We start from the raw sequence: 22,308 nt of genomic DNA, 5'->3' as shown, positions 1-22,308 counted from the left end.
ATTTAATTGAGCATGCTTTACTGCAGAAAACAAACAAGAATTATTTGTAGAACCATTTTTTTTTTCAATTCAAAGCAATTTCCGTGTAGTAGTATTCACTCATCATATCATGGCTTTGGCCTTTCAGCAAAGTGTATAATAAAACCATAGGATGTGTATGTGAGATGTGAGGTGTGTGTGTGTGTGTGTGTGTGTATATATATATATATATATATATATATATATATATATATATATATATATATATATATATATATATATATATATATATATATATATTCTCTACATATTCTGAGATCATCATCATCATCATTGGCTTTCCATAAATTTTTTTTTTCTTTTTTGGACATGTACCTGCAGGGGTGTATCTAAATTTTCTGGCACCCGGGGCAAGAGTTCAGTTTGGTGACCACCTACCTCCAAGTACATATGCGATTTGCACACTTAGTCACATGCCAACGAGCTGCTCTTCCTAATTCTCTCAATGTTCAGAGAAAAACTGAGAGACGCAGGGAGAGAAGTTATTTGTCACCTGACCGTAAGCTTGAAAATCGTATATGAGTGAAGTGGCCATGTGATGACTGCTGCAAGCATAGCTGAATCCTGACCGTGGATATATTACACGCTGTTAGGATTGGCTACAGGGCTTCATTTTATAACTAGATGTGTATTTCCTGAAGGAAGTACAGATAGTGCTTTGAAATGGTGCCTGGGCTGCCCCTTTAAGAGAGACTTGCCTGCTGCCCCTGCAAGACTTTCAACTCAGGATCCGTTTTAACTGTGGGTGCCTCTCAGTCAGTTGCAACTTTGGCCTGTGGGGCCCCTCAGGGTCTGATTTGGTGGGTGGGGCCCCTCAGGATCCAATTCAGTGGCCTGGGCTCCTCAGGGCTTGAATTGGTGGACGGGATCCCTCAGGGTCTAATTTTGTGGCCGGGGCCCCTCAGGGTGCAATTTTGTGGGTGGGGCCCCTTAGGGTCTGAATTTGTGGGTGGAGCCCCTCTGGGTCCAATTTTGTGGGCGGGGCTCCTCTGGGTCCAATTTGGTGGGCGGAGCCCCTCAGGGTCCGATTTGTTGGGCGGGGACATTCTGGGATCGATTTGGTGGGCGGGGCCACTCTGGGTCCGATTTGTCAGGCGGGGCCCCACGGAGTCCAATTTGGCGGGCGGGGCCACTCTATGTTCGATTTGTTGGGCGGGGCCACTCTATGTCCGATTGGTGGACGGGGCTCCATAGGGTCTGATTTGGTGGGCGGAGCCACTCTGGGTCTGAATTGGTGGGCGGGGCCACTCTGGGTCCGAATTGGTGGGAGGGCTCCATAGGGTCCAATTTGGTGGGCGGGGCCACTCAGTCTGATTTGGAGGCCAGTCTGGCTCCGCCTCCGATTTGTAGGCCAGTCTGGCTCCGCCTCCAATTTGTAGGCCAGGGTGGCTCCGCCTCCGATTTGTAGGCCAGGGTGGCTCAGCCTCCGATTTGTAGGCCAGGGTGGCTCAGCCTCCGATTTGTAGGCCAGGGTCGATCAGCCTACGAATTGTAGGCCAGGGTTGATCAGCCTCCGATTTGGAAGCTGGGGTGTCTCAGCCTCCGATTTGGAGGCCGGGGTCAATCAGCCTCTGATTTGGAGCCTGGGGTCACTCAGGTTTCGATTTGGCATACCAGCCCTTTAAGACTCATTTTGGTGCACCGGCTCTTTAAGAATCACTTTGGCGCGTCGGCCCTTTAAGAGCCAGTTTGGCGCACTGGGCTTCTAAATCCACTTTGGTGCACATTCTCTCTCAGGGGCATGCGTCATGTGATTAAGCTAGATTTGCATTTCTGCTTTGGGTTTCGCTTTAAGAGCTGATATTATCTGGCAGAAACTGTCCTGGTGGGGTCATGTAAAGTTCGTAGGCGTTGGCATAGTAACTGGGTCTGCCTGCGCATATCAATGAGCTTAATTGCCATTTGAATTGCCTCACGACTGCCCAATGTATTCCTATGGCAAAATTTTCCCATTGAAATGCATTGAGACAATGCATTCCAATGATGGGAAAATTAACGCAAATTGCGCAAAAACTACAAATCCGATCGACACGAAAAATACTGAGCACACCACTCGTGGATGCTGGCTTCGAAACGATGCCTCAATGGAGTCTGTGTGTGTGTAGCGGTTCAGGCCACATTAATTGCGGAAATCAACTGAATAACAATAATAAGAAGAACTAGATGTGTATCTCCTGAAGGAGGTACAGATATTGCTTTGAAATGGTGCCCGGGCTGCTCCTTTAAGAGAGACTTGCCTGCTGCCCCTGCAAGACTTTCAACTCAGGATCCGTTTTAACTGTGGGTGCCTCCCAGGGGCCACTTTGGCCTGTGGGACCCCTCAGGGTCTGATTTGGTGGGTGGGGCCCCTCAGGATCTGATTCAGTGGCCTGGGCTCCTCAGGGCTTGAATTGGTGGACGGCATCCCTCAGGGTCTGATTTTGTGGCCGGGGCCCCTCAGGGTCCGATTTTGTGGGTGGGGCCCCTCTGGGTCCAATTTGGTGAGTGGGGCCCCTCTGGGTCTGATTTGGTGGGCGGGGCCCCTCAGGGTCCGGTTTGGTGGGTGGGGCCCCTTTGGGTTCAGATTTGGTGGGCGGGGCCCCTCAAGGTCTGGTTTGGTGGGCGGGGCCACTCTGGGTCTGATTTGGTGGGCGGGGCCCCACAGAGTACGACTTGGTGGGCGGGGCCACTCTGACCCCGGCCTACAAATCGGACCTAATCAGCCTCCGATTTGGAGCCTGGGGTCACTCAGCTTTCGATTTGGCGCGCCGGCCCTTTAAGACTCATTTTGATGCGCCGGCTCTTTAAGAATCACTTTGCCGCGTTGGCCCTTTAAGAGCCAGTTTGGCGCACTGGGCTTCTAAATCCACTTTGGCGCACATTCTCTCTCAGGGGCATGCGTCATGTGATTAAGCTAGATTTGCATTTCTGCTTTGGGTTTCGCTTTAAGAGCTGATATTAGCTGGCAGAAACTGTCCTGGTGGGGTCATGTAAAGTTCGTAGGCGTTGGCATAGTAACTGGGTCTGCCTGCGCATATCAATGAGCTTAACTGCCATTTGAATTGCCTCAAGACTGCCCAATGTATTCCTATGGCAACATTTCCCATTGAAATGCAGTGAGACAATGCATTCCAATGATGGGAAAATTAACGCAAATTGCGCAAAAACTACAAATCCGATCGAAACGAAAAAGCTGAGCACACCACTCGTGGATGCTGGCTTCGAAATGACGCCTCAATGGAGTGTAGCGGTTCGGGCCGCATTAATTGCGGAAATCAACTGAATAATAATAACTAGATGTGTATTTCCTGAAAGAAGTACAGATAGTTCTTTGAAATGGTGCCCGGGCTGCCCCTTTAAGAGAGACTTTCCTGCTGCCCCTGCAAGACTTTCAACTTGGGATCCGTATTAACTGTGGGTGCCTCTCAAAGGCCACTTTGGCCTGTGGGGCCCCTCAGGATGCGATTTTGTGTTTGGGGCTCCTTAGGGTGCGATTTTGTGGGCGGAGCCCCTTGGGGTCCAATTTGGTGGACGGGGCCCCTCTGGGTCCGATTTGGTGGGCGGGGCCCCTCTGGGTCCGATTTGGTGAGCGGGGCCCCTCTGGGTCCGATTTGGTGAGCCGGGCCCCTCTGGGTCCGATTTGGTGGGCGGGGCCCCTCTGGGTCCGATTTGGCTGGCGGGGCCCCTCAGGGTCCGATTTGGTGGGCAGGGCCCCTCTGGGTCCAATTTGGTGGGCAGGGCCACTCTGAGTCCGATTTGGAGGCCAGGGTGGCTCAGCCTCCGATTTGTAGGCCAGGGTCGATCAGCCTCTGACTTGGAGCCTGGGGTCACTCGGCTTTCGATTTGACGTGCCGGCCCTTTAAGACTCATTTTGGTGCGTCGGCCCTTTAAGAGCCAGTTTGGTGCACTGGGCTTCTAAAGCCACTTTGGCGCACATTCTCTCTCAGGGGCATGCGTCATGTGATGAAGCTAGATTTGCATTTGTGCTGTGGGTTTCGCTTTAAGAGCTGATATGTGGCAGAAACTGTGTCCTGGGGGAGTCAAGTAAAGTTCGTAGGCGTTGGCATGGTAACTGGGTCTGGCTGCGCATATCAATGAGCTTAACTGCCATTTGAATCGCCTCAGGGCATGTTTTCTCTGTGGCAAAATTTTCCCATTGAATAGCATTGAGACAATACATTCCAATGACGGGAAAATGTTTTTTCAAACGCAAATTGCACAAAAACTATAAATCCGATCGACACGAAGAATACTCAGCACACTACTCGTGGACGTTGGCTTCGAAACGACACCTCAACGGAGTCTGTGCGTGTAGTGGTTTGGGCCGCATTAATTGGGGAAATCAACTGAATAATAACTAGATGTGTATTTCCTGAAGGAAGTACAGATAGTGCTTTGAAATGGTTCCCGGGCTGCCCCTGCAAGACTTTCAACTCAGGATCCGTTTTAACTGTGGGTGCCTCTCAGGGGCCACTTTGGTCTCAGGGTCTGATTTGGTGGGTGGGGCCCCTCAGGATCCAATTCGGTGGCCTGGGCTCCTCAGGGCTTGAATTGGTGGTCGGGATCCCTCAGGGTCTGATTTTGTGGGTGGGGCCCCTCAGGGTCTGATTTTGTGGACGGGATCCCTCTGGGTCTGATTTGGTGGGCGGGGCCACTCTTGGTCCGATTTGGTGGGCGGGGCCACTCTGGGTCCAATTTGGTGGGTGGGGCCACTCTGGGTCCAATTTGGTGGACGGGGCCACTCTGGGTCCGATTTGTAGGCCGGGGTCAATCAGCCTCCGATTTGGAGCCTCGGGTCACTCAGCTTTCGTTTTGGCGTACCGGCCCTTCATGACTCATTTTGGTGCGTCGGCCCTTTAAGAGCCAGTTTGGCGCACTGGGCTTCTAAAAACACTTTGGCGCACATTCTCTCTCAGGGGCATGCGTCATGTGTAGAGTTGAGCGACTTTTGGTTTTTTAGGGTCGAGTTTCGTTTCGTGAAACCCGACTTTTCCAAAAGTCGGGTCGAGCAAGATCGGCCGATTATAGGGAAAAGTCGGGGTCATCCCGAAACATGAAACCCAATGTAAGTCAATGGGGAATAAAAGTCGGCAGTGAGAGGAGGACAGAAAACACACCTACAGTGCCCATTTGATTGCCAAAAGCATCAATTCTTCTTACTTAAGCTTGTCAACCTTAATTAACTTCATAATACAAGTTACGCACTGAAAAATGGGGGTTATTTGGCTAAAGTTGTGGGGGGGTAGGGCTGGCTCCAGGTTTTCATGTGCCCTGGGCGAAAGAGCGCCCCTTTAACACATACCACAACTCATCATGCTCCGATACGGCAGAGAAATAGCGGTATAGTACAATGAAAAATACTTCACTTTTTACATCTCATGACGAGGCCCATCTATTTCTCCATACAGAATCATTGGTCCCATATAATGTTTGAAACAGTATATGATGAGCTCCACATAATGCTACAGTATATGTTGGTCCCCATGGATGAAGCTCCACTGTCTTATGGGCCCAAATAATGCTCCAAACATAATGGGCCCCATTTCTAATGCTCTAGTGTATAATGGCCCCTGTAAATGCTGCTCCAGTGTCTGATGTCCACCTTTGGAATGTTCCAGTGTATGGTGGGCCCCATCTATCATTCTCCAGAGTATAGGGCTCCCCAAAAATTGCTGTCCCAACATTGAAAACAATCAAATAAGTCTCCTCGCTAGGGAATCCCTGTACTAGTCTGGACTCCTCGTCGTCCCCATCTTCCATCTCACTGCACAGTATTTCAACCTTGCAAGTGCTGTGATCCTGAGCAAGCAGGGGGGGCCCACTCGTTGGCGACGGCACTGGCACAGGGCCCCTGATAGTACGGTGGTGTGTCTGATGGCGGGTAGGCCGAACCTGCACTTTCATCTGCAGCTTCCTCTTTGTCACCGTGTAAGATGGAACTGTATATGGGAAGGGTAACCTGAGTTTCATCAGGGTCAGATTCAGGCCGTGTAGCGTGCGAGGGGAATGTAGTGGTCTGGGTCAATGTACCAGCAGATTCATCGAGCAGTGGCTGGGCATCAGTGCACTGGTGTCGCCCCCAGGAGTACGGTCGCCACAGTGGCATTACCTTCCTCCTAGGGAGTGTGATGTCATGCTTGGGTGCAACGAAGGATCTCTCTAGCAGGTTAACTGATTGGGCGGCGTTATTCCCACGAGTCATGACCCTCCAAACAGCGTTCATGAAGGCAAAGTGTTTGTTTTACGTGGGCAGTATGGTTGCAAAGCTGAACCTTAAAGGAATGTCCAGAAGGGCACCACCAGGAGTGGAGCCTACGGTTAAATTCGACTCCACCTGGGAAACCTCAACCATGCCAGCTACAGAACAGATGCACACATTGCAAGCTTAATTCCGTTAACGAACGAGACTCCGTCATGCCCCGCGGTCCGAGTCCGGCTTACTCCCCTCATGGCCTTCTCCTCATGTCCCCATCTCCTCCAGGGCCAGGCTACACACACACACACACACACACACACACACGGCCAGGCTACACACACACACACACACACGGCCAGGCTACACACACACACACACACACACGGCCAGGCTACACACACACACACACACGGCCAGGCTACACACACACACACACGGCCAGGCTACACACACACACACACACAGACACCACCTCTCTCCTCTCACCTGTCGCAGCATCGCCCGCGCTTCCTCGCTCTGACACAGCAGCGGCCGCGCTCTTCTCTCTGTGTCAGTCAGAGACAGGAAGCGCAGGCGGCGGGCAGGAAGCTGGACGGGTCCTTGCAGCTCCGCTCCTGCTATTCCCTCTTGCAGGCAGCGGAGCTGCTTGGATCGCTCCCTGGCCGCCGCTAAGAACTGCTGCACGCCGCCCCAGCCCCCGCTACGCCACTGACCGCCCCTGGCTCCCCTTGTGTCCGCGGACCGGCAAGGGCACTGCAGCGGCCCGGTGCTGGGCCGCGGACCGGCGGTTGGGGACTCCTGCACTAGACTATGGGCTGTATATGTCACTGTCCTCCTCAGACAGCCATAAAAGCTGTCATAAAAAGGAAGGTGTCAGATTACCGGAGATCACTGGGACTGTGAGTGAGGAGGCGGAGACAGAGCAGGAGGACAGGGGAGCTGGAGCAGGAAGCACGATGCAGAAAGTGGAGCTCAGCAGATAGCACTGGGCTACAGTAAAATGGCGTCCAGCCACACCTACAGCAGTGAATGGTGCAGCCCACAGGGGCGTGCCCAGTTCACTGCTAATGAGGCTGCAATGTGGGGTCGGGAACCGACCGCAATCTCCTATGTCCAGGGACGGCCATATTTGCAGACTGTATGAGTCCTCCACAGATCTGCAAATCAAGATGGCAGCGCCCAGTGGCTACATTAAAACATTATTACAAACAAACCATAAATCCTGGTTAGTACAACATTTGTTGAAACAACATGTTTTGTTACTTACTCTTTTTTTGCAAATTATATAAAATTGCGGCACCTTCCCTTTAAGAGCTGATATTATGTGGCAGAAGCTCTGTCCTGGGGGCGTCATGTGACGTTCGTAGGCGTTGGCATAGTAACTGGGTGTGCCTGCGCATATCAATGAGCTTAACTGTCATTTTAATCGCCTCAGGGCACGTTTTGCCATTTCCCATTGAAAAGCATTGGAGACAGTGCATTCCAATGACGGGAAAAAAAATTTTCAAACGCAAATTGCGCAAAAATTACAAATCCGATCGACACGAAAAATACTTAACACACCTCTCATGGACGCTGGCTTCGAAACGACACCTCAACGGAGTCTGTGCGTGTAGCGGTTCGGGCTGTATTAATTCCGGAATTCAACTTAATAATAATAAGAAGGAGAAGTTAGCAGCGTTCGGATTACAATATAGTGTTTTTTTCAAACCACTATAACTAGATGTGTATTTCCTGAAGGAAGTACAGATAGTGGTTTGAAATGGTGCCCGGGCTGCTCCTTTAAGAGAGACTTGCCTGCTGCCCCTGCAAGACTTTCAACTCAGGATCCGTTTTAAGTGTGGGTGCCTCTCAGGGGCCACTTTTGTGGGTGTGGCCCCTCAGGTTCCGATTTTGTGGGTGTGGCCCCTCAGGGTCCGATATTGTGGTTGGGCCCCTCAGGGTCCGATTTTGTGGGTGGGGCCCCTCAGGGTCCGATTTTGTGGCCGGAGAACCTCAGGGCCCGATTTTGTGGCCGGAGAACCTCAGGGCCCGATTTTGTGGCCGGGGCCCCTCAGGGTCCGATTTTGCGACCGGGGCCCCTCAGGGTCCGATTTTGTGGGTGGGGCCCCTCAGGGTCCGATTTTGTAGGTGGGGCCCCTCAGGGCCTGATTTTGTGGGTGGGGCCCCTCAGGGTCCAATTTTGTGGGTGGGGCATCAAACCCGCAATAAACAGAAGATTATGTCATGTGGTGCGGACACCTGCAGAAAAAAGCAGTAGCGAAAACAGCATTTACACTACATGTGAGCACTGTCTCAATGTTACATTTTTATTACCTGTTTTTACGGGTTTAATAGAGAAAAAATATCAATCACACTATTTTTTTACGCCATTTACCGATCTCCGTAAATAATCTGATCGCTGTATTGAGCAGGTTGTTACAATTACAGAGACACCAAATATGTCCATATTATTTGCTAATTTGTGGTGATTTTTTTTTTTTTTAAACAAATTAACTGACATGTACAGTAATTGTTTTTAATTATTTTTTTAGTAATTTAATGGGAAGAAAAAAAATCTTTTATTCTCCCTCTAGAATACAGAGACCTAAAAATACACTATGTGCAGATATACTGTATCTCTATGTAATCTGCCTGAGGAGTCAGAGCCTGCAATACGGATCAAGTATGTAATCAGTTTTAGCTCCTGCCTGTAATGTTGAAGGTTGCTGGTTCGAGACCTGGGACGAATCACAAAAAAAGAGAAAATGACATACCGTATTTTTCGGACTATAAGACGCACCGGACCATAAGACGCACCCCTATTTTCAGAAGGAAAATAGGGAAAAAAATAATGTGTCAAATGGAGGTCCGTCTTACAGTCCGAATTCAGCTTACCTGGGAAGGGATCCGGCACAGGTGGAGAAGTAGTCACAGGGGTCATTCAGTGGTCCAGGCTCGTGCGGTGGCGGCGGCTCTGTGCTGGGGCAGCTGCGCTGGGGCGGGTGGGCTGTGCAGGGGCAGCTGTGCTGGGGCAGGGGCAGCTATGCTGGGGCAGGGGAAGCTGTGCTGGGGCAGGGGCAGCTGTGCCGGGGCAGGTGGGCAGGGGCAGCTGTGCTGGAGCAGGGACAGCTGGGGCAGGGGCAGCTGTGGCAGGGGCAGCTCAGGCAGGGGCAGCTGTGCTGGGGCAGGGGCAGCTGTGGCAGGGGCAGCTCAGGCAGGGGCAGCTGTGCTGGGGCAGGGGCAGCTGTGGCAGGGGCAGCTATGCTGGGGCAGGGGCAGCTGTGGCAGGGACAGGTGGGCTCTGCGGTGGTGGCAGCGGGCTCTGAGAGCGGGACGAGATCTGAAGCTGCGCATGCGCAGTCCCCGGACCGGCGGCCATCTTGCTGGCGTCCATGCTCCCGGAGGCCACCGCAACATGGCGGCGCCCAGCAAGGGGTGTGCGGGGGCCTCCGGGCTGCGAAGAAACGCCGGCGGAGCCGCCGCCCCTGCACCGGAGCACAGCCCGCTGCCACCACCGCACCGCAGAGCGCCGCCCGCTGCCACCACCGCACCGCAGAGCCTCGCCCGCTGCCACCACCGCACTAGGTACCGTGCATTGCGACCATAAGACGCACCCCTCACTTTCCCCCAAAATTTGGGGGGAAAAAAGTGCGTCTTATGGTCCGAAAAATACGGTAGTTTTAATTTTGTTTTTATTTTTTTAATAGTTTTTTAGGAACAAAAAAAATCTGATTTTTTCTTCACTTCCATATGCAAGTACAAAAAATTACACTGTTGTATACAATGTACATGTATAATCTATTTCTGTGTTCACTGCCTGCAATACATCTCAAAAATACTAAATTCTCCTATGCTTAACATTATGGGCTTTGGCTCATAGTCAGAGCTGCTGCCTGAGAACATGGAGACAGAGGCGTAGCTAGGGTTTCAACCCAGGGGTGAAACATCTGAGTGGGCCTCTAACCAGGTAAGCATGATTACAGCTATAGTATCACCCCCTAATTCTGGGTATAGGGGAACCTCAGCAGATAACCACGTTGTTATTAAAAATCTATATACAAAAGCGAGCATAGATATTACCATATGGTGAGCATATGAGATTACAGTACAGTTACAGATAGTGAATTACAGATTCTTATTTCTCATGAAATTGTTCACTTTTCCTGCCTTTTCCATCTGGCACAGACTGACGTGACGACTTCTCCAGCTAGGGCTCTTCTGCAGAAATTACAACAAAGACACAGAACTTCTAACATTTCCATCCCCGTCTCCATCTATTCCCAACCTGCACAAACTCCTCATCCTGCTGATACCCCAATACTCAGCCACTGCTGCTGTATGTGTCCCTGTTACTGCACCTGCTGTGTGGAACAATAATCGCGCTCCTCTTACAGCCCCACATAGTAATGTCACCACTGTGCTCCTTACATAGTAGTAATGACCTCTTTATGCTCTATAGAAAGTAAATTTTCCCTCTAGTAAATATTAATGCCCTGTGCTAGCGTCCTCCACATTTTGTCAATAGAAAGTAATAATACCCCATATGCAACTTTGATGATCACAATACTCTGAGTGCCCCTATAACAATAATGCTTAATTCCCCAAATTAATAATATCTCCTAAGTTTCCCCATATACAACTCCACTATACAAGGTATGGCGGGCCCACAACTTCTCTATACGCAGTATAATGCCCCCACAGCTCCCTTATGCACAGTATGATGATCTCACAGCTTCCCTATACTCTGCATGATGTCCGAACTGCTCCCATATACACAGTATGATGAGCCCACAGCTCCCCTCTACACAGTATGATAGGCCCACAGCCCCGTGTGCACAGTATGATGGGCCCACAGGTCCCCTATACACAGTATGATGATCCCACAGCTCCCCTATACACTGTATGATGTCCCCAATGCTCCCCTGTGCACAGTATGATAGGCCCACAGCTCCCCTATAAACAGTATGATGGGCCCACAGCTCTCCAAAACACAGCATGATGATCCCACAGCTCCCCTATACACCGTATGATGCCCCCAATGCTCCCCTGTACACAGTATTATAGGCCCATAGCTCCCTTATACACAGTATTATGGACCCACAGCTCTCACATACACAGTATGATGATCCCACAGCTCCCCTATACACTGTATGATGCCCCCAATGCTCCCCTGTACACAGTATTATAGGCCCACAGCTCCCTTATACACAGTATAATGGACCCACAGCTCTCACATACACAGTATGATGATCCCACAGCTCCCCTATATACTGTATGATGTCCACAATGCTCCCCTGTACACATTATGATAAGCCCACAGCTCCCCTATACACAGTATGATGATCCCACAGCTCCCCTCTAAACCATATGATGTCCCTACTGCTCCCCTATACACAGTATAATGTTGACAGAGCACCACTGTAGAAAGTATAATGACCTCCAGAACTCCTCTATATACCTCCTATATACTGTATAAGGGGCCAACAACTCCCCTATGCACATTATAATGCCTTCACAGTTTCCCTATACACAGTATGGTGGGCCCACAGCTCCCTTATACACAGCATAATGGGCCTACAGTTCCCGTACATATCCAGTTCCCCTATACATAGAATGATGTCCCCACTGTTCCCCCAAAACACAGTATAACAGTTAATAGTGTTGTAACACAGTGCGTCGCATGCACTGAGGGCCCCTTTGATGGGAGGAAATTAACTTTTATTCCTCCCAGCGCCTCGCTGTTCCAGCCATAGAGGCGGTGCTGGCACGATTTCAGTCACTGCTTTGTGTATAGAGAACGAGGGCTGTAACCGTGCCCCGGCACTAACTGACAGCTAGCTCAGCAGGCTCTACCACCAGGTAGCTACGCTACTGGTGCCCCTATTACACATTGGTCGCTGCCCACTTAAAAACCAGTAGCTGAGTTTATTATTTCAGCACTGCCTACTGATATATATATGCGTACCCAAATGAATCAATATTATACAGTATTATATGAGCAATATTGGCATCCTAGGGACTTTCCCTTAGCGTCTCAGTAATGTTTTCAGCAGATAATCGCTGATTGGCCGTCTGGCTGCATGTGGGCTGCCCTGGATAGTGACGTCAGCAGTCAATGTGATGAAGAATAATGCTTCTTAAGTGCCCACTTAATATTTAATAATGTCTTCCTAGTGCCCCCATGTACAGTAATGATGGCCCCAGTATCACAGATTCTGGCAGGCAGTCATATGATGACTCTTACGGCTTCTCTCAATTCTGAGAAGCCAACCCTTTCTTGTCTACTCATGCACGTAGCAAACATGTGGTCTCATGACCGCCTGATAACGCCAGTGATATTTGGGGCTTATGCAGCAGTTGCTCCCTGTCATGATTTGGCAGTCTGCAGTCACAAAGTGTTTGCAGACATTTATATCAAGCCTTTATAAATGTTATAATAATAAGTTACTTTATTATTATTAACCACCACTCCAGCAGGGGGCTATTTTCACCTCTGTAGTGGTGCTTTAAGCACAAATCCCCTGCCTCGGTCAAATACTCCTCCTCCAACATATTCACCATTTTTTGGCACCACTCCAGTCCCGCGGCTTAATCTTGTGAGCGCAGCTTCTGACTGGCCAGAAGTTAGAAGCTATGTCACAAATTCTGAATGTATGTCTATGAGAGCAAGAATGAGGCCCAAACGAGGCTCTCATAGACTTGCTGTACACTGATTAGTGACCTCCGTGCCGCTCCATGAAACACCAGAGCAATTGGCAGGTCACAAACTGCAGGAAATGGAGCTACGCTACTGCACAGAGACATGAGTTTCTGGGAGACCCAATCTCAGAAGGGGAATCGATGAATATTATCATTTAAACTATGTCAGTGCAGAGAGATGTGACCCTCTCCCTGAGAAGGAGCTACGGAGCAATTAAGACATCAGAGGTGAGAAATAGAAGCGGGAACAAAGCCCTGAGTTGCAGAGACGGTGGAAAAGTCCAGCTGAATCCGGGATGGTTGGGACCTACGGTTCTGGTACTGGTGTAGGGTTGAGCAGGTTCTTAGGATGCAGTGACGAGACACGAGACAGGATATGATTTGTGAAATCAACATTTAGAACTTGGAGCCGCTGGGGCTATGCTGAACAAATAAAAGGGGTAACAACAATCTGTCCTCGCAGGGACTCAACAACATAAACAATAATTTTTCTTATATTAAATGCGACTAATCCGGCTAGTCCAGGTGTTGAAGGCCACGTATGGCCAAACTATGGGACCCTATTTCCTATAGTCGACTTATCCTTCCAGGCGTCGTTCAGGATCGCAAACGCGGCCGCTTAGAGGTCGCTGATGCGGCTGCCTTAACGCCTCGATATTCCGGGATGATTTGGGCTCGACAGGCCCTGAAGGATCTGTGCTGGTGGGGCACAACAGGCCCTGAAGACTCTGTGCTGGAGGGGCACAACAGGCCCTGAAGACTCTGTGCTGGTGGGGCACAACAGGCCCTGAAGACTCTGTGCTGGTGGGGCACAACAGGCCCTGAAGACTCTGTGCTGGTGGGGCACAACAGGCCCTGAAGACTCTGTGCTGGTGGGGCACAACAGGCCCGGAAGACTGTGCTGGTGGGGCACAACAGGCCCTGAAGACTCTGTGCTGGTGGGGCACAACAGGCCCTGAAGACTTTGTGCTGGGGGGCACAACAGGCCCTGAAGGATCTGTGCTGGTGGGGGCACAACAGGTCCTGAAGAATCTGTGCTGGTAGGCCTTTCAGGACGTCTCACAGCGCAGTAATGACGCAGTTTTCCAAATGACGGTTGGCCGGCCTCTACTCAGGTTCCCTCTGTAGATGGGACGTGGGCCTCTATTGTCACCTATGGCGAGGTGGCGTCCACTGAGGCCGGTGATGACAGGGCCGCAGCTGTGGGACAAGGCAGGGGGGCAGTGTCCAGGCTGCTGAAGCTGTTAGATGTGAAGTCACAGCGGCGACTTGAGGTAACGGACCTGTCTCAATAGGGCGGGGAACAGCGGGTGCGGCTGTGTGAGACCGTGTGCGGGGAGCAGCCACCAGTGAAGGTCTCTCACGTCACACTTGTCGGTGAGTGAGTCGCTTACCCCTCACAGACTCCTGACGGTGTCTCCAAAACACACCGCCCGTTACTCCGTTTCTCTCTGTCACTCGGCTTCCTGCCTCCTGTCACACTCTCTGCCAACTGCCACCTGAGCGCGCCCTCTGCTCCTTTTATCTTTGTCCCGCCCCCTGTTGCCCTGACACCTTCAGTCGTGTGTCTCCCTTTGTTGCCCCCCCCCCGGTGTTGTTCCTTCAGGAACCCTGATGGCGGTCCCCTGGGCTCCGGCCCTTTCACTATCTGGGAGTCCTCCTCCCCACACTGGTGATGGAAATTATAGTGCCATTCCTGTCATCAAGAACAAACTAAGGTTTATTTTACAAAAAAACTGGTCATATTGAAAACAATATAGGTTCATCCATATTGTTTCGACATGCTGATGATTTTGAAAGGCTATTTACCTGTAGGTAAATTGCATTGAAATGATGCCTTGCTGGCAATAGGGAGAAGCTGTATTCTCCCTGCAGTCAGTCACTTTCAGTCATTGAGGCAGCGTAGAGAGCTATAAGTCACCGCTAATTATATAGTGAGCCCACTAGAAACACTCTCTTGGACATTGCCTGACATCCTGCTCTTCACACATATGTGCAGCAAAACACACTGTCAGGCAATGTTCCGAGAAGTGATTACAGTGCACTCGCTGTATAATGAGCTATTAATGTAACAGCTCACTGCTCTGCCCATATGACTGCAAGAGAATATAACTTTTTCTCCAACCAAGAATGATTTACCTTATCTACTGCCAGTGACTCGCAGGTCTCTCCTTATACACACATGCAGGGAGTGACCTGTCGCTTAACGAGAGCAGGTGGGGACAAGCCGCCAGGGACTCACCTGACCAACTAGTCTCCCAGAATCATTTTAAGGTATGTTTTTCTCTGAAACGCCATGGTGTTTCAAAGTCGAACATACATGGCTTGAATCGTACAGCCAGTGTCTGATACATAATGCTCATGAACACTCCCCTGAAGAAATGTAATTAAGGGCCAGTTTGTATATTTGTTTTGTAAGCCTTACTTTTTTTTAGCTACTTACCAACCACCATATTTCTTAAAACTTCAGAACTTTCTGCAGATGACTATGCAAAGACATTTTAGAAAGCTCTTGCAGTCAGCAGCTTCACAAAGATCCGTAGGCCTGTGTAAGTGGGGAGCCAGACTCCTTACAGAGAAGACAGGAGTTGGCATTGGCAATTTCATAGAATTGTAGAGTTGGAAAGGACCTCCTGGGCCATCTGGTCCAACCCCCTGCTCAAAGCAGGATTCGCTAAATCATCCCAGACAGATATCTGTCCAGCCTCTGTTTGAAGACTTCTATTGAAGGAGAACTCACCACCTCTTGTGGCAGCCTGTTCCACTCATTGATCACTCTAACTGTCAAAAATTTTTTCTAATATCTAATCTGTGTCTCCTCCCATTCAGTTTCATCCCATTGCTTCTAGTCTCTCCTTGTGCAAATGAGAATAAAGATGATCCTTCTGCAATGTAACAGCCCTTGAGATATTTGTAGACAGTTATTAAGTCTCCTCTCAGTCTTCTCTTTTGCAAGCTAAACATTCCCAAATCCTGCAACCTTTCCTCATAAGACAGGGTTTGCAGGCCGGTCACCATTCTGGTCGCTCTTTTCTGAACTTGCTCCAGTTTGTTGATGTCTTTTTTAAAATGTGGCGCCCAAAACTGGACACAGTATTCCAGATGAGGTCTGACCAAAGAGGAGTAGAGGGCAATAATGACTTCACGTGATCTAGACTGTATGCTTCTGTTAATACATCCTAGAATTGCATTTGCCTTTTTTGCTGCTGCAACACACTGTTGACTCATATTCGGTCTGTGATCTATTAGTATACCGAAGTCTTTTTCACATGTGTTGTTGCATAGCCCTATTCCTCCCATTCTGTGTATGCTTTTTTCATTTTTATTGCCCAGATGTAGTACTTTGCATTTTTCCCTGTTAAAAACCATTCTGTTAGTTGCTGCCCACTGCTCCAGTTTATTTATATCTTTTTGAATCCTCGCTCTCTCTTCTCTAGTATTAGCTATCCCTCCTAGCTTTGTGTCATCAGCAAATTTAATCAGTTTACCCTCAATTCCTTCATCTAAATCGTTGATAAAGATGTTGAACAATACAGGGCCCAGGACAGAGCCCTGTGGTACCCCACTTGAGACATTCTGCCAACTGGATGTGCAGCCATTTACGACTACTCTTTGGGTCCGATCACTAAGCCAGTTATGAATCCACCTAATAGTTGCCTTGTCCATTCCATACTTAGTCATTTTTTCAATAAGGATTGTGTGAGATACTTTGTCAAATGCTTTGCTGAAGTCAAGATATACTATATCTACAGCATTTCCCTGATCCACCCAATCAGTGATTCTGTCATAGAAGGAAATTAAGTTAGTCTGACATGACTTATTAGTTACAAACCCATGCTGACTCTGTTTAATCACTTCATTCTTATCCAGGTACTTATGTACATGTTTAATAATTTGTTCAAAGATCTTTCCTGGTATAGAAGTCAGACTCACTGGCCTATAGTTGCCTGGGTCCACCTTCTTCCCCTTTTTGAAGATAGGAACAACATTTGCTCTTCTCCAGTCTTCTGGGACTTCTATTTTCCACGAATTTTCAAAGATTATGTAGAGCGGTTCAAAAATTTCTTCTGCTATCTCCTTCAGTACTCTGGGGTGTAATTTATCTGGACCTGGAGACTGGAATTCATTTAAGTTAGCTAAGTGTTTCCTCACTATATTTCTGTTTATAGTTATCCTGGATTCTTCTATTCCCTTAATAGGACAGTGAAGAATAGTTGATGTTACATTTCCTTTCTGAGAGAAAACAGATGCAAAATAGGAATTTAAAAGTTCGGCCTTCTCAACATCCTGTCTTACCATTTCATAATTTTCATCCTGTAAAAATCCTATAGCATCTTTGACTTTTCTTTTACTTTTGACATATCCCCAAAATCCTTTATTATTGCTTTTGACGTCTCTTGCAAGCCTCAATTAATTGTCGGCTTTAGACAATCTGATTCTTGCCCTGCAGGTCCTGCAGACGACATTATATTCTTCTTTAGATATGCCTCCCTCTTTCCATTTTATAAACATTTCTTTCTTCCTTTTTAGCATGTGCTTAATTACAACATGTAATTTAGCATGTGCTTATTACAGTAATTTAATTTAGTACATAATTACAGTAATGTAATTTAGCATACAGTACATAATAGCATATGGTACATAATAATTACAGTAATGTAATTTAACATGTGCTTATTACAGTCTCTGCCTTCACGATCACTATATTTGTGCCACCCCGGTCGGGCCTCTGCTGTAACTGTACTGGGTCACGGCAGTTCCGAGTACAGGACGATTCCGACCAGGGTGCATGCCAGTCGTCATCAATTGTGGGGATTTATAATAAAATAATGAAAAGGTTGGTGATGCCAGTTAGGATGTTCGGCCTGGTATGGCCGGGCACTGATGAAGGTCCCTGGGAGTTAGATGGTGATGGACAGTGCCAGATGATTAACCCCTTCCCAACTAGGGCTGGCTCCCAGGGGAGTTGGAGCAGGAATGGTGCACCATAGAATAATCAGTGTTAGGCCTCTTTCACACTTCAGTTTTTTAGCATCAGTTCCAATCCGCCAAAAAGTCAGACAAGCGGATCCGTTCTGAACTGATGCAAACGGATGCCACAGGATCCGTTTTCAGACGGATCCTGAAAATGAGGAAATATAATGGAAATGCTGGCCGGGAAGGGAGAGAGAGAGAGAGAGAGAGAGAGAGAGAGAGAGAGAGAGAGAGAGAGAGAGAGAGAGAGAGAGAGAGAGAGGGAGAGAGAGAATGAATTTTGTTCGGCACCCAGAAAGAATTTCGAGTTAAATAAGTGTCTGGAGGATCCGCCAGAGAAAAAAACGTTGCAAGCTCTGTTTTGAAATCTTTGAGGATGGTGACGGACAGCAACTTTTGGCGGATCCTCACAAAAAACGGATGCAACGGACAGCAATCCGTCACAATCCGCCATTAATGCAAGTCAATGGGGGAAAAAAACGGATCCTCAAAAGAAAATTGAGGATCCGTTTTTTTCAAAACCTGGCGGATTGTGACTGATTGTAAAAAACTGAAGTGTGAAAGAGGCCTTAGGGTAATGATCAGTTGGTACTTTTTACTGCTGTTCTGCTCACAGTTCCAAAAACTTCCATACAATTCGCATACAGAGTTTTGGTCAGGCCTGCATGGTGATAGTTTGGTTTCTCTGCTGTGAGGTTGTAAAGCCCAGGGTTCCCCAACTCCAGTCCTCAAGGCCCACCAACAGATCATGTTTTCAGGATTTTCTTTGCATTGCACAGGTGAAGCAATTATCACCTGAGCAATACTAAGGAAATCCTGAAAACATGATCTGTTGGTGGGCCTTGAGGACTGGAGTTGGGGAACCCTGGTATAGCCTTACTGCTGCTAATTATACCTCTGGTAAACGATTTTTTGGATCCCCAGGGGTCCAAGGTAAACGGTTACTAGATCTGTGATCCCTTCCAGGAAGCAGGCAATGTGAATCCTGTCAGAACAGTTACTTCTTACAACTGTGTCTCTGATTCCATACAGATGCTTAAAGGAGTTGTCCGGACTTTTCACATAATCTCAGTACATATCTGGGCTGCAGAATTATGACAATAAGTAATTTACTTTCTGTCACTAGTTTGCACAGTTTTCTAGATATTCTGAACAGAACGTCCAAGGGGGGTGTGTTATGGCATTGAAATTAGAACTAGTCGTAACCTCCTACTCTACTCCAAACATGCCCGCTATAGCAACAACCCCACCCTCCATAGCTACAGGCCCTCCCCGTCCACATGAAGCAGCCCTCATCACACAGTAACGAATTCTTCCCCTCCAGCAGCCTCAGTGCAGAGAGCTGCTCCTCCCCCAGACACACACTGAACAGTGATCTATGGAAAGTGAAACTAGGGAGGAGTGAAAATCGTCCTTTATTCTGGGACAATCCATGATTACAATACATAACCCATTATCAGTAATTCCTTCCCTCACTGTCCCAGGCTGCTGGCAGCAGTGAGAACAGACTGTGTGATGGCAAGTGATGGGGGTCTGCAGCTTCTAATCTGCACAGGGGATGGCAGTCACTGATGTAATCTGTTGTGTGACAAAGCCTCTGCTGTGTGAATGAGACAGCTCTGTGTCACTGATGTCTTCACACAGCAGCAGTTTTGGTGCAGTGCATGTGCAAAGCTCCACCAAACTCCCAGCAAGCTGCAGTGACCAGCACCACCCACTGCCCACTCATTGGCTGGCAGTAAACTGCACCAGCACTCATCTTTATCATTATTCCAGCATTGGAAAGAACACAGCAGTGATCCTGTATTTGTGAAAGCAGCACAATACATACATACATACACCCCCCAACACTTCACACTGTTACAGCTGCTGATTGGACAGGCTGCTCCCATCAGTATTTGTGTCATTAGAGACACAGTGCTCACACATACACTGCAACAAATCTGCTGTTGTGTGAAGACATCAGTGACACAGAGCTGTATCATTCACACAGCAGAGGCTTTCTCACACAACAGATTACATCAGTGACTGCCATCCCCTGTGCAGATTAGAAGCTACAGACCCCCATCACTGGCCATCACACAGTCTGTTCTCACTGCTGCCAGCAGCCTGGGACAGTGAGGGAAGGAATTACTGATAATGAGTTATGTATTGTAATCATGGAGTGGCCCAGAATACAGGGCGATTTTCACTCCTCACAAGTTTCACTTTCCATAGATAACTGTTCAGTGTGTGTCTGGGGGAGAAGCAGCTCTCTGCTCTCTGCACTGACTCTGCTGGAGGGGAAGAATTCGTTACTGTGTGATGAGGGCTGCTTCATGTGGACGGGGAGGGCCTGTAGCTATAGAGGGTGGGGTTGTTGCTATAGAGGGCATGTTTGGAGTAGAGTAGGAGGTTACGACTAGTTCTCATTTCAATGCCATAACACACCCCTCCTTGGACGTTCTGTTCAGAATATCTAGAAAACCGTGCAAACTAGTGACAGAAAGTAAATTACTTATTGTCATAATTCTGCAGCCCAGCTATGTACTGAGATTATGTGAAAAGCCCAGACAACCCCTTTAACACATGGGCTACAACACTCTACTGCTCATTATATGAAAACCGAGCAGTTTTTCAGTTTAGCAAGGACCCTAAAAGTCTCTGCCCTAGGGACTTATACTCTGCCTCTTGCAGCATGTCCTGTCAGAGGGGGCACGCTCCTCTCCTCTGCCTGCGGGACCACCATCTTGCTACTTTTTCCTACATCTTCACTGCTCAGCACATTGCAACCTCCCAGAAGCACCTTTTTTTCCATTGAGGCATCGTGCACACTTCCTGATTCAAGTAAAAGTGCCCAATCTCCCAGTAAGGGATCGGGTAAAATGTGTGGATGCAATTATAACAACAGAGAACTTCGCTCTCACCATAGCTGGCAATACACATAAATTATATTACACAAGCAGGCTTTTTGTGGCACTACAGACATGGGCGCCACATATTCACAGCTGAATGGCCACAGTGTATACAGTTCAGGAAGTGGTGTTAATGCTTCTGCTCCCATTCCAGAGATCACATGATTGAGGCTACGTTCACACATAGCGGAACTCTCGCGGAAGTTACTGCGAGAATTCCGGAATTCCATTCCGCGGGAAAATCGCATTTTAAATTCCCGCGATTTTCCCGCGGAAAAACTAGCGATTTGCAAGCGTAATTATCTGGAGCATCGCTTGGAGAACTAATTGACAGGTTGGTCACACTCGTCAAACATAGTGTTTGACGAGGGTGACCAACATTTTACTAAAAGATAAAATGTAAAAAATAATAAAAAAATAAAAAATATTGTTATTCTCACCTTCCGGCATCCCGCGCAGCCTTCCCGCCTCTCCCCACGCTCCCAGTCTCAGTAATCCTTTGCGTGAATGACCGCGAGACGTCGCGCTCCCACGACGTCATCGCGAATGACCGCGAGACGTCGTGCTCCCGTGAGATCTCTATGTCATCGCGGTCATTCTCGCAAAGGATTACTGGGACCGGGAGCGTGGAGAGAGGCGGGAAGACTGCGCGGGACGCCGGAAGGTGAGAATAACAATATTTTTTATTTTAATTCTATTTTTTACAGGGATATGGTACCCAGAGCCTGGAGGACAGTCTCCTCTCCTCCAGACCGTGGGTACCATCCGCAAATGTTCTGCTTACCTTTTGCATGGTGGGCACAGCCACATGCAGGAAGTAAGCGGAACAATGCAATCTATGGGTGTGGGATTGCCGCGATTCCGCTAAATTAATGAGCATGCAGCGTTTTTTACTGTGAAGCGATTCCGCCGCGGAAAAAAACGCAGCTTTAGCACAGCATTGCGGAATCCCATAGGATTGCATGGGATGCTTATTTTTCGCGTTTTTGCGGCAAAATCGCGTGTTTAAAACCGCCGCGAAAAAAACGCGATATGTGAACTCAGCCTGATTGGTGGTGTGCAGGTGCAGTAGCTATTGGGTCTTTGCCGATCCAGGTCCGCTCTACAATATAGTCAAAAGGCTGAATAATCCTTATATTTCACAAAAAGGTGGCACAAATTATTTGAATAAACAAGAGAATAAAATTGCTTGTAGAAGAAAACGTGAAAATGTATCATTGTGAATAGGGAGAAATGGCCTGGTTTTGGATGGGTTAAAGCAATGGTCTGCTCTTTCCGCATTCCTATTATTGGGTAACAGAAAATGTTGCTTTGATGAGGACCCTTCTTTTTATCCAGAGGATAGAATAATACAAAGGGAGATTTTTGAAAACCTTGATTTAAAAAGGAGTTGCTGGTAAAAATTTAACTTGTTTTACAGGTGACTTTGATAATAATAGATGATCATGGAAGTGCCAAGGTCTAGAGGGTTGGAGGCCTTCATGTAAAAGGCGCCTGCAAATTCTAATTGCCTTATTGCCTAAATTATGAAATGTTCATGCTTTT

At 48.3% G+C, this 22,308-nt stretch overlaps 1 protein-coding gene across 13 annotated transcripts in view; it reads left to right on the top strand.

Moving 5' to 3' along the window:
- BNC1 (basonuclin zinc finger protein 1) overlaps window positions 1-22,308 on the top strand; it is a 329,666-nt gene that overhangs the window by 148,367 nt on the left and 158,991 nt on the right. The window lies entirely within an intron of this gene.

Source organism: Dendrobates tinctorius, unplaced genomic scaffold, assembly GCF_039654945.1.
Source record: "Dendrobates tinctorius isolate UK_male_01 unplaced genomic scaffold, ASM3965494v1 ptg000022l, whole genome shotgun sequence".
Lineage (NCBI taxonomy): Eukaryota > Metazoa > Chordata > Amphibia > Anura > Dendrobatidae > Dendrobates > Dendrobates tinctorius.
Note: the sequence above shows the minus strand (reverse complement) of the source record. Positions and strands in the feature narration are given on the sequence as shown.